This window comes from Zootoca vivipara, chromosome 4 (genome assembly GCF_963506605.1).
Source record: "Zootoca vivipara chromosome 4, rZooViv1.1, whole genome shotgun sequence".
NCBI lineage: Eukaryota > Metazoa > Chordata > Lepidosauria > Squamata > Lacertidae > Zootoca > Zootoca vivipara.
Genome location: NC_083279.1, coordinates 69,406,050 through 69,418,416, shown reverse-complemented (window position 1 = coordinate 69,418,416; position 12,367 = coordinate 69,406,050).

The following is a 12,367-nucleotide window of genomic DNA, read 5'->3' as shown; positions in this document are numbered from 1 at the left end:
CAAATTATGCATTCAATGCAGCCTGAGGCATGTTGGGATTGGGCAGAAAAGGGGCAATCAAGTTAACCCCTCCCATTATTGTTCAGCTCAAAAGCACCTTCCTTAAGCTGCTTTTTCACCTGAAAGAGTGGGGGAGAATGATATATTGGGTCCTCCCTTAAAGAGGGCACGTATTGCGGTGAGACCTCGAATCCGACACCCTGTGTTGTGGGTGGGTTCTATTGGATAGCCACAACACCCGATTGGAGGTCCCTCATAGCTGGGTGTAATCTGGTCAATGGGATGCAGTCTAAACAGCTTGAGGGACCTATTTATTCCCACGCATGTGATCTAGAGCTTCCTCTATTGGCGCGTGCATTCGGAACACCCGCCCACCTCTCCTTACTTTTAGGGCTTTGTTGTGCTTGACCTTGCTATGCCGTCGTCTGTCGTCTGTCGTTGGGACAGGGGCATGGCAGGAATTTTCCCCACTTGGCTGATTGGCTGTTGCTATTTGGGTTTTGCCTGCCGCTTAGCAAATCGTCACAACTTGTAAAGTTGCGGATAGGTGATAGGGATGGGAGATCGCTCTTGCCTTCCCTATGTGAAGGGTATTCCATTAAAGGACCCCAGGGACTCGATGGTTTGGTCAACCCCTGGGAGGGGGTTGTGCCTGTGCCTGAGCCCAGGGGGACATTTGGGTGGCAGACATAGTCCATCCCCAACTTTCCGCTTATCCAGGTGTTCATCCTTGGCTGTCCTATGGTGGAGCCCAGGGTCAGCTCTACCTGCAGAGCAGGGAGGTAGTCTAACCAGAGCCTATGCAACCATTCACCTTCTGTAATCAATAAAGTTGTAGCCTAAATTCTGGCAAAAACCAAACCAAAATTTGAGTCAAGGGTGAATTTATTTAGGGGGGAGGTTTCTGGGTCTGCACACGCAACTTGGCATCTTTCCCCTCTTCCGCAAGTCAAGAAGCAGTTCTGAGCTGAACAGAGCCAGTGTGCTATTGCGCAAGGGAAATCAAACCCACGCAAGTGCTGCTTCTGGAACATCTCATTGGTTTGGAAATGAAGAGCATGCAAAACGACACATCGCGTTTTAAAAGATGTAAGCTCAGTAAGATGATGCATTAGCATAAAGTGTCAATACGACAAACACAATTGCATACTTGTTTAATCTCACAGAACACTTGTTAGAGAGCCATAGCTGCCAAGTTTTCCCTTTTCTCGCGAGGAAGCCTATTCAGCATAAGGGAAAATCCCTTAAAAAAGGGATAACTTGGCAGCTATGTAGAGAGCTGGGATTGGCTGAAGCTCCAGGAATTTAGAGGCCTCAGGAGGATGCAGGCCCACAACACAAAATTGCATAAAAATACAGAGAGCCCCTGGGCAAATCGGGATGGTGGGTGGCTTGAGTCTCATTGGCACTGCACTTTGCAGCATGCCCACCCTTTGTGCAAGCAAAGTCTTTATTGTTTGTTTCAGTTTAGTAAAGAGGAGGAAGGGCAAAAGATCTGGAACCAGGCACAACAGCTCCAGGGCCTAATAACCCTTGATGTAGACTGTATAGTTGTTGTTTTTTTTTGCTGTGGCAGCAGTTTGTTTGGCTGCATATACACACCTTGGCTCAATGTCATGCCCTCCCCTCGGCTGTTCTTGAAGTCGATACAGGAAGATTGCTTACTTGGAGAGACAATGCCCCTGTGGCTCTGGACAAATAGAAACAACAGAGCCATAGCTGTCAAGTTCTCCCCTTTTTTAAGGAATAGGCTGAATAGGCTTCCTCGTGAGGAAAGGGAAAACTTGACAGCTATGAACAGAGCATGTGCTTCTCCAGTATCTTTATTATAGAGACATTCGTACTAGGCTCATCTTACCATGGCTGCATAAGTACCCAGGGTGCACAGGATAATTCTATACCCACCTGCTGCTTTCAGATACCAATTCTGCTACAACATACATACAACATACATACAGCACTCAAAATTCCTCGGATGATGACCTGTGCCACAAACTGGTAGCTATAGTCTTATATATACTAACCTTTTATGTGTTTTTTTTTACTCTTGTCTAATGTTCCTAACCCCTTTTTAAGACTCTCTTAGCTTCTTTGGGATTCTTATAGACTTTTATATATACTTTCTCTTAGAATCATAGAATCATAGAGTTGGAAGAGACCACAAGGGCCATCCAGTCCAACCCCCTGCCAAGCAGGAAACACCATCAAAGCATTCTTGACATATGCCTGTCAAGCCTCTGCTTAAAGACCTCCAAAGAAGGAGACTCACCACACTCCTTGGTAGCAAATTCCACTGCCGAACAGCTCTTACTGTCAGGAAGTTCTTCCTAATGTTTAGGTGGAATCTTCTTTCTTGTAGTTTGAATCCATTGCTCCGTGTCCACTTCTCTGGAGCAGCAGAAAACAACCTTTCTCCCTCCTCTATATGATATCCTTTTATATATTTGAACATGGCTATCATATCACCCCTTAACCTTCTCTTCTCCAGGCTAAACATACCCAGCTCCCTAAGCCGTTCCTCATAAGGCATCGTTTCCAGGCCTTTGACCATTTTGGTTGCCCTCTTCTGGACATGTTCCAGCTTGTCAGTATCCTTCTTGAACTGTGGTGCCCAGAACTGGACACAGTACTCCAGGTGAGGTCTGACCAGAGCAGAACACAGTGGTACTATTACTTCCCAATATTGAAGAAGGGTTGGCATATGCTGTATGGCTTGTCACACCAGAAATGCTGATTTTGGACAAAAATTTCCTGTTTGTACTGCTCATTTACAACAGTATAGTGCAGGGGTCAGCAAACTTTTTCAGCAGGGGGCCAGTCCACTGTCCCTCAGACCTTGTGGGGGACGACGACTATATTTTGAAAAAAAATATGAACGAATTCGTATGCCCCACAAATAACCCAGAGATGCATTTTAAATAAAAGGACACATTCTACTCATGTAAAAACATGCTGATTCCCGGACCGTCTGCGGGCTGGATTTAGAAGGTGATTGGGCTGCATCCGGCCCCCGGTCCTTAGTTTGGGGACCCCTGGTATAGTGGTTCTGCAGAATGCCATGATTGCTTGGGAGTTTGTCAAGGGTCCTTGGGTAAGATTAAGTAACAGTAGATAAGTCACTCGTCCATCATGATGGATCTTTCCTTGCAATGAGCAATCATAAGATGTGATGTCAGAGTCCACCTTCTCCCAAAATCAACTGCAGAATCCAGAGGTTTCCAGAGGCATACAGGAATTCCAGAGCAGACTAGCTGAAGTGGAAATGTGGAAAAGGTTACCTGAAGGTGGACAGAAGGCAAACCAGCACTGCCATAATCTATTCTATTTTTGTTCTTATGTGTTTGCCACCCTTTCCCCTCCCCACAGAGACTTAAATTTGCACACAGTCGACAAATAATCAGTCTTTGCAATTTGCACAAGGATGGCTGTGTCATTCTGCGTTAGCGAAAAAGAAACACAAAAGGCTAACAAAGTGGCATAGGCTTTCGCAGGACAAGTCCAATCCAACAGCTGATGAAATGATCTCTGGCACATGAAGCTTGTGCCGCAATATATCTATTAGTCTTTAAGGTGCCACAAGAGTCTTGTTTTTTTAATTTAAAAATGCTATGATTTCTAATAGCAAAAATGTAAAAATCGCATTCTTTTGGACCCTTTGAAAGATTTAAATTTCAAATCTCTTCCCTGCCGTACACTCGAAACAATTAATTGCACTTATCCACTTGCAATTCAGTGCTCTGCTTGTGCTAATGTCACTCAGCACTGGGGCAAAGCCTCTTGTGGCACTTTAGTATCCTATATAATAATGTCCATGTTGTCCCTGCGTCCAGATGTCCCGTGTGTCCCTGGGGTACTGCGCATGTACCCCAGAGACACAGGGATTGGACGGAGGGACAACGGCCAACCGCCGCTCCGCCAACCGCCGCTCCGAAGCCCAGTCTCATGCTGGAGGTGCACGGCGAGGCGGCGGGGGAAAGAAGCGCTCCCCCCGGCAGCCTTGCCGCGCACCTCCGGCATGGGACGGCGCTTCCTCGGCCGAAGCGGCAGCGGGCGCCGAGGGAAGCCGGCTTTGGCTTGGTGGCGGCGGGAAGAAGAGGAGGAATTCCTCCTCTTTTTCCCGCCGCCGCCAAGCCAGTCCCCAAGCCAAAGTGCGGCGCGGCGGGGGCTTTTCGCCGTTTGCCTTCCCGGAGCGAAGGGGGAGGCAAACGGCGAAAAGCACCCGCCGCGCCGCACTTCGGCTCGGGGACTGGCTTGGCGTGCGCGGCGAGGCGGTGGGGGGGGGGAGAAGCGCTCCTCCCCCCCGCCGCCTCGGCACGCAGCGCCGGCATGGGACGGAGTTTCGGAGAAGGTCTCCGAAGCCCCGTCTCATGCGGGAGGTGCGCGGTGAGGCGGCGGGGGGGGAGAAGCGCTCCCCCCCCCTGCGCCTCACCACGCAGCGCCGACATGGGACGGGGCTTCGGAGACCTTCTCCGAAGCCCCGTCTCATGCGGGAGGTGCGCGGCGAGGTGGGGGGGGAAAGCGCTCCTCCCCCCCGCCGCCTCACCAGGCAGCGCCTACATGGGACGGGGCTTCGGAGACCTTCTCCGAAGCCCCGTCTCATGCGGGAGGTGCGCGGCGAGGCGGCGGGGGGAGAGAAGCGCTCCTCCCCCCCCCCGCCGCCTCACCACGCAGTGCCGGCATGGGACGGAGTTTTGGAGAAGGTCTCCGAAGCCCCGTCTCATGCGGGAGGTGCGCAGCGGGGGGGGCAGGAGAAGTGCTTCTCTCTCCCCCCCCCCGCCGCCTCGCCACGCACCTCCCGCATGAGACGGGGCTTCGGAGACCTCCGAAGCTCCGTCCCATGCTGGCGCTGCAGGACAGCAGCGTTCTAGCGCCCGTTTTTAAACGGGCTGAATTCCACTAGTTTAATATATTTCTTGTGGGCATAAGCCACAACCAATCTGTTAGTTTTTAAGATGCCACAAGATGCCTTTCTGTTCTTTTTTCACTGGCAAAAAGTTTGTCTATCATTAAAAAGGTCACACCGGAAGTGTAGCAGAGAGCCCTGTGGCGCCAGTTCCTTCACCCTGGCCGCAAGTTCCTTGTTCCTCTTTCTCTCAGCTTCCTGAGGTGTGATTTCATTTCCTAATAGGGATTGAAAGGTTGTGAGTGATGGCTGCAATGAGAACATATTGTTCTATGGGTTTCCCCCCCTTTCAACAATGGCGATCTCATGGTTTGAAGTTGTGAAAGTCTCTTTGAAGGCAATGTGAAAGATTCAGAAAGAGACCCAGATGGTTGCGTATAGAAAACCTGTGTGAGATGGTCATTTCAGTACCACCTTCGATTCAACATAGCTGCCAAGTTCTCCCTTTTTTTAAGGGAAATTCCCTTATGCTGAATAGGCTTCCTCGCGAGAAAAGGGAAAACTTGGCAGCTATGCCTTCGAATACTTCCAGAATTTCAGAATAGAGAACTTTCATGGTGTTGTAAGTTGTCAATTCATGCTCTACTCCCTGGATCTGGACCACACAAACTTCTTATAAAGGAAAGAGATCAAAAGTTCAAAACAGGAGTTAACTCTCGATTGACCTGGCAAGGAATTATTAACACAACATAGGGTGAGTTCAGAATGTGCACACATACAGTACCTTTTATTTAAACATTTTTATACTCCTTTTCTGCCATTATTATTATTATTATTATTATTATTATTATTATTTATGTAATGTAGCTTAGAAGCATAAAATCAATTACAGTATACAAGCATTAAAATATATTCTTCCATAATTACAATTCATAATTAAAGTGCACAAAAAATCAATTCCATTAAAAATTCCAAAAATATATAAACATCTGCAATTAAAATGTGCCTTAAAACATTCCCATAAAAAACAGCAGATTAGTTAAAAGGTCAATGCATCAAAATAATGCCTGAGTTAACAGATGCATCTGCCAATATAGTGGAATGCCAAATTTATTCAGTGGCTCCAGTGAAAAGGCCCACCTTTACATCCCCACAAGCCAATAACCATTAGAACGTGACAAGATTAGCCAGGTTCCATTTGTTGATCTTAATTCTTTTCCCAGGCAATAGAAAGGAACTCATTCTCACAGCTGAAAACAAATGAATGCGGTACTAATGCAGAAATTATGAGTTGTCACCATTGTGATAGACTGCTTCTGTTCTTTCACAGTGTTTGTCAGTTCAGAAACTGTTGAACCAATTCAATCAGTCCAATCAGAGTTTAATTACTCCAATTTATCCTCTCTCCCAGCAGTGCTCGGTGTCTGTAAGTGCTGTACAGGCTGGGCCATGCATAAGGCAAGGTGAGGTGACTGCCTCAGGTGGCAAGATCATACCCTCCAACATTTCTCCAATGAAAATAGAGATGCATCCCATTCCATAACAATCTTTTTTTACTATTTATACCCCACACATCTGACTGGGTTGCCCCAGTCACTCTGGGCAGCTTCCAACATATATAAAAACATAATAAGACATTAAACAAACTTCGCTATACAGGATTGCCTTCAGACAGCTCAGGAGTCAAATAACTCCATACCCTCCAACATTTCTCCAATGTAAATAGGGATGTCCTGAGGAAAAGCGGAACAAATCAGAAACCAGGACAGCTTCTCTAAATCAGGGATGTCCCTGGTAAATAGGGACACTTGGAGAGTCTGCAAGATCCACAGGGGCAGTAAATTCCGAGGTAGATCTTTATTCCGTCTTTGTTCCTGATATAGATCTTTTCTGACCCTTTCTTTTGTGGTGAGGAGAGGGGCACCGTTTTCTGGTTCACCTCAGGTGCCAAAATGTCTTGGGCTGGCACTGTTATTAGGCCAGAGTCGCACAGGCAATTAGAGGCTGCACGAGTGTCACTCTTCCTGGCCTACTTCCAATGCTGAATCTCTGAACAAGCTGAAACTTGGCTTTACATCTAACACCATGAGAACTTGTCCAAGTACTTCTGAACTTCTAAAGAAAAACATTGCGTCATTTAATATTAGTTTGTTATGTTGATACATTGCACAATGTTTTGTCCTTTTTTGCACCCCTGCCCAGGTTGCACATGGAATTCTGTATTGCCCTACTCTAATTACGCTATTGAACTCTCATTACCCTAGGGCCCATCCGCACTATACTTTCAAAAGCAGGATCAACACCACTTTTTTTTAAACACTCATGACTTCCTCCAAAGAATCCTGAGAACTGTAGTTGTTGCAGGTGCCGAGAGTTCTTAGGAGACCCCTATGCCCCTCGCAGAGCTACATTGTGAGATTTCGGCAAGATCTCACCAGAAGAAGCTGCTGCTGCGGCGGCGGCTGCAGCTGCTTCTCCAATGGTGTCAGAGACAGCTAGGCAGGCTGGGAACCCACAGTGGAAGGGCCAAGTAGGAACCTGGCATTACTGTAAATTGCTGTGTATCCCATGCCACTTATTTGTCAAATAAACCATAGAGCCACTTAACCTGGCTAGAATTACCACTTTCTATTATGTTGTTGCTGATGAGCACTTCATTGTAAAGGAATTCAAGAAGAAATGCTGAATGGAGATATTGGGATGGACTCCAAATCTGAGAACTTTGCAGAAATAATGCTAAAATTTTCATTCGTCTCCCTTTTTAATTCTTCTATCTTCCCCCCATTATATTAGGCAATGCTGCTATTGGGGTTTCCTGAAGCTGAACTCAGGCTGAGCTTGATAGCTACTGGCAATTTTAAAAAATGAGACTGCAGTTAGCACATTATCGGCAGAATCATGTTGAAGTTAAAACACCCACAACTGTGATGTGTTTTGACCAGAATATGAGATATGGAATCGTTGTTGATTGCATGCAATCATATCTTCAAAAAAGGAAGATTTGAAAAGTCTGACAAATGTGGTTACGAGCCTGTAATTTCCACTGGTCTGGCATCGTCAAAGTTTGAGTACTTTAAATTTAAACACAATTTAACCAACCACATTTTCATCAGCAATGTTATCTAATGACTCTACTGGCAAACCCTACAGGACTTCCTCTTGAAAATTCTAATACGAAGGTACGAAGGTTATATTTTTCTGAAGAATGGATGTGTGAAGAGACTGCATATTTTTCTTTTTTGCCTTGATTCTCGAAGAGGAATAGAGATTACAGAAATTCTACACAAATAAAATCATTTGTGGATATTTTATAGAGGGGAGCTCTTGCAATAGTGAGAAATAACAGTCTAATGAAGAAAAACATGTGTACCTGACGGACTGGAAATAGGCGGAGGCACCTGTTCTTCATTCTACAATGGTTGCTTCCAATGCACACAGTTGATGTTGTGATTGTTGAGTGATGAGCAGACATATTAGAATGACACATATTTGCTCAGCCACCTTGGGCACTTAGAGTTCTCAAGTGAATCAAAGGAATCAAAACAAACAAACAATTTTCATAAGCTGACTTATGAAGTCTGAGCGAGTTTCAATCAGCAGTCATGTCTTTATAAGAAAGAAACTTATATCCTCTCCAAATGGCATCATTACTTAATAAAAGTGTGATGAAATGCTATGACAAGGCAAAACCTCAGCTATGCAATCATACTTGTCCCCATGCTATGCTTCCCGTTTTACTTGAAGTTTAGCATGTAACTTCCTTTTAATTTCCTTTGATTGTTTTTCATATCTCAGTGGAAGTTAACCACACAGGCAAAGACCTTAACTATTGTAATGAGTTGTAGGGTAGGGGAAGGGGGAGGCGGCATGTCTGGGTTCCTTCTAGAGGTACCAGGTTGCCCCTAAGATTGAGGGGGCCTAGGGCATGTTGCATCGTCTGGAGGAGGCCGAGCACACTGAAGGAGTCGGTCGCTGAAGCTGTGGTGTGTGCATGTGACGTCACTCATGTTTGATGCGTGCCTGCTCCCCTCAACATTGAGGGGGCTGGCCCCTTTCCAAAAAATATTGATGGGGCCTGGATCCAACAAGGATTCAAGTGCTGGAATAGCCAGGCAAGTTTATTGGTAATGGACTAAGTATGGGTTGTTAAAGTAACATAACAAAACAAAGGAAGTGACTCTGTGCCAGAGAGCAAATGAAAACGAGTGGGTCCTCCTTGTTCAACTGTCTGGGAGTCAGAAAGACAAAATGCAGAATTGAAGAGCATGAGCTAAAATAAGCTAGAAGAAGCAGGCAGCAGGCTGGGCAGCTGAGAGACAGAGCCATGCCTGATTTCTGCTCGAATTCAAGGTTGTGGCTATGGGAGAAGCAAGACATCCTTGGGATGTTAATAGTGTGAGCCCCTCCATCGTAGACTCAAGTTGCAGATACAGTCATACCTCGGGTTGCGAACGTGATCCGTGTGGCAGGCACGTTTGCAACCTGTAGTGTTCAGAACCCGCAGTGCCGCATCTGCGCACGTGCATGACGTCATTTTGCGCTTCTGCACATGTGTGAGTGCCGAAACGCGGAAGTAACCCATTCGGGTACTTCCGGGTTTGGCACGGCCCACAACCCAAAAATGTGCAGCCCGCAGCGTTCGTAACCCGAGGTATGACTGTATGTGTAAATAAACCTTATATCATAAAGACACCACAGTCTCTACTGTCCCTCATTCTGAGGACATCACACAATCCATTCTAGAGGTGGGAATAAGCCGACACAACCCTTAAACACACAGTGAGAGGCACAGGGAGACTTATTTTTTGAGAAAGGGCTTGCAGCTGCACTTGGCAGAGATTGCTGCTCCAGGAAACTTTTCACTTGTCCTCTTAGAGGCATTGGCAAGAGCTCTACCCAACCTGCTGCTTTTCATCATCATCATCATCATCATCATCATCATCATCATCATCATCATCATCAAAAACACACAACACAGGGAAAATGTTATATTAATCTGAGTGCAATATCTATAGTGGCCATGGACTATTCTCAAATGTGTTCATATCTGAGGCCTTTCTTAGTGTGTCCCCTCCACAGGGGTTTGGAGGATGGCAACATGAAACTGGGCCTTTTCAGTGGTGTCCCCCTCCTTGTAGAATGTTCTCCCCATGGAGGGATTCCGGGTGCCATATTTGGCAATTTTAGGGACCAGGCAAAGACCTTTCTCTTTGCTCAGGCTTTTGTCCCTTAATCTGAAGGGTGGCATTGTGGCCTCTCTTTGTGGGGTGGGATGAGGGAGCCCTGGTCTGTTTAGCTGTGTTTATAGTTTTTTATTTTTATTGGATGTTCTTAACCAGTTTTAATGTAAGTTGCTTTGGGTCCCTGTGTGCAAAAAACGGCTAGCAAATATATTAAGTAAATAAATGAAGAATAAAATTGAGGATTAAGGCTTCTTTGCACATTGCATTTTTAAAGCTCAAGTGCACAGTTATAAAATGTAAAAATAAATAAAGAATTGACTGTGAGACACAGGTTTTTGGAAATGATCACAATACAGCTGCATTAACCAAGGAGCTGGGATTAGCTGCCTGGCGTACACTCATTGGCAAACATGAATTGAGAGCGGTCCTTTCTTACTACTTCCAACATGACTCTTTTATGCATGCGTGCAAAAAAACAGACTCAATATTTCCGCAAAGATGCACGGTTGCATGTGGCTTTGTAGTAAGGCAAACTGATATGCAGCCCTTCTTAAGAGGCACATAGATTTCAGTTTTAGATGTGGTTGAAACACCATGGGAATGAAGGCCTCTTAAGACCCGCATCGCCTTTTGATGTAGGGCACTTGTGATAGTGGCTGCTGACTGGGTGACTTTTCAGGTAGCTGTGATGATTAATGTGGCTTGAAACCACAAACTTAGGAAATGAGAAAAGAGTAGCATCAGGAAGCTGCCGAGAGATTGCTTGTGTCTGATGGTTTCAAAAAGTCACAGTACCCATCAGCCAAGCCAGATTTTCCGTGAGATCACTACCTTGTGTCCTAAATCTTGTAAAAGATACAGACCAGAACAGGGATATAAGAAGGCATTGTTTTCCACTCCACTCTGTATTCATCACATGCAGCGCTATTTCCATTCCGGAGCAGTTCGTCTTGCTCCAAAACCCAGGTCATACGTCTCACTGTCTGGTGCAGTGAAATTACATAACTTACATAATTTATGTATTGAAATGTAAATTACGGCGCCATTCCATTATCCCACTCCGTTCATTTCAGTGCAAAGGAAACAAAATACAAATGAAGAAAAAAAATGTAATCAATTACATATTGTGTGTGAATTGAAAGATATAACAGCATAGAATCATAGAACAGAACCATAGAATTGTAGAGCTGGGTGGGACCGCTAGGGTCATTTACTCCAACCCAATGCAATGCAGGAATCTTTCTGCCCAACGTGGGACTTGAACCCACAACTCTAAGACTAAGCGTCTCATGCTCTACTGACTGAACTATGATGTCACATTGTTCCCCAAACCATGGGAAACAGGGGAGAGATGCTTGCATTGGTGTGAGTGCTATTTAAAAAAATAGCAAAAAGGAACATTCTTAGCCACCTCATAGGAGTAAAATAAGTATAGTATACTATTATTTGCTACAAATAGTCGTACCGGTATTTGCGGGATTGATTTCTGTTGTGGACATGGGACATATAAGAACACACAGACAATTTCCATTCCTGTTTCCGTTTCTGTTAGAATTCTCTGAGATCCAAAGCTAGTCAGAGGTGAAATACTTTTGAAAAAGCTATGCTTTTTCATGTAATCCAGGTCTAGTTTCACGGACATGGACAGCTGTCATGCAATGATTCAAGTACGTTTAATTGAAGCCATAATGGTTCTGCCATAGTTCATCTGATGATTTCTTCTCCTCCCCCCCTACATCTTCTTTTTCCTGACTGACAGCATAACCAGGAAACTTTTCACATATTGCTCAATTGCAACCTCATTAAACTACTCCAAGCTATGATTTTAGCTCAAAACCCTTTGAAAAAACTCTGGGTTCCCTAGTATGCAAATTGGAAAATGCATGAATTTCTATCACAGAATTATTTTGGCTTGCAATTGTTGTGTTCGGCCAGATCAGTAAATCCAAACAAATCTCGAGTGGTACAATAAAACCAAAGTGAAGCTCTTTAAAATTCCATCGATTCCAATAGGAGAGATTTTAAGCACTGGACTCTCCCATTGAAATTTATTGACTGGATTGGGCTCAAAGGGTTTTAAGTGATTAAATAACACTCATTTGAACTGGTGAGAACCGAAAGTCAGGGACTTCTCATGCACAACTTTAAAACAAGCTTGTATTTATTTAAAAGCAATGTAAGTAGTGACATCTGTTTTATAAGAAAGGACCCTGGCATTGATAAACTGTTAGCTTCATGAAATAAAAAAACAAAAAACAAAAAACTGTCCAGTAGTACCTTAGAGACCAACTAACACGAAAGCTTATACCCAGAAGAAACTTAGTTGGTCTCTAAGGTGCTA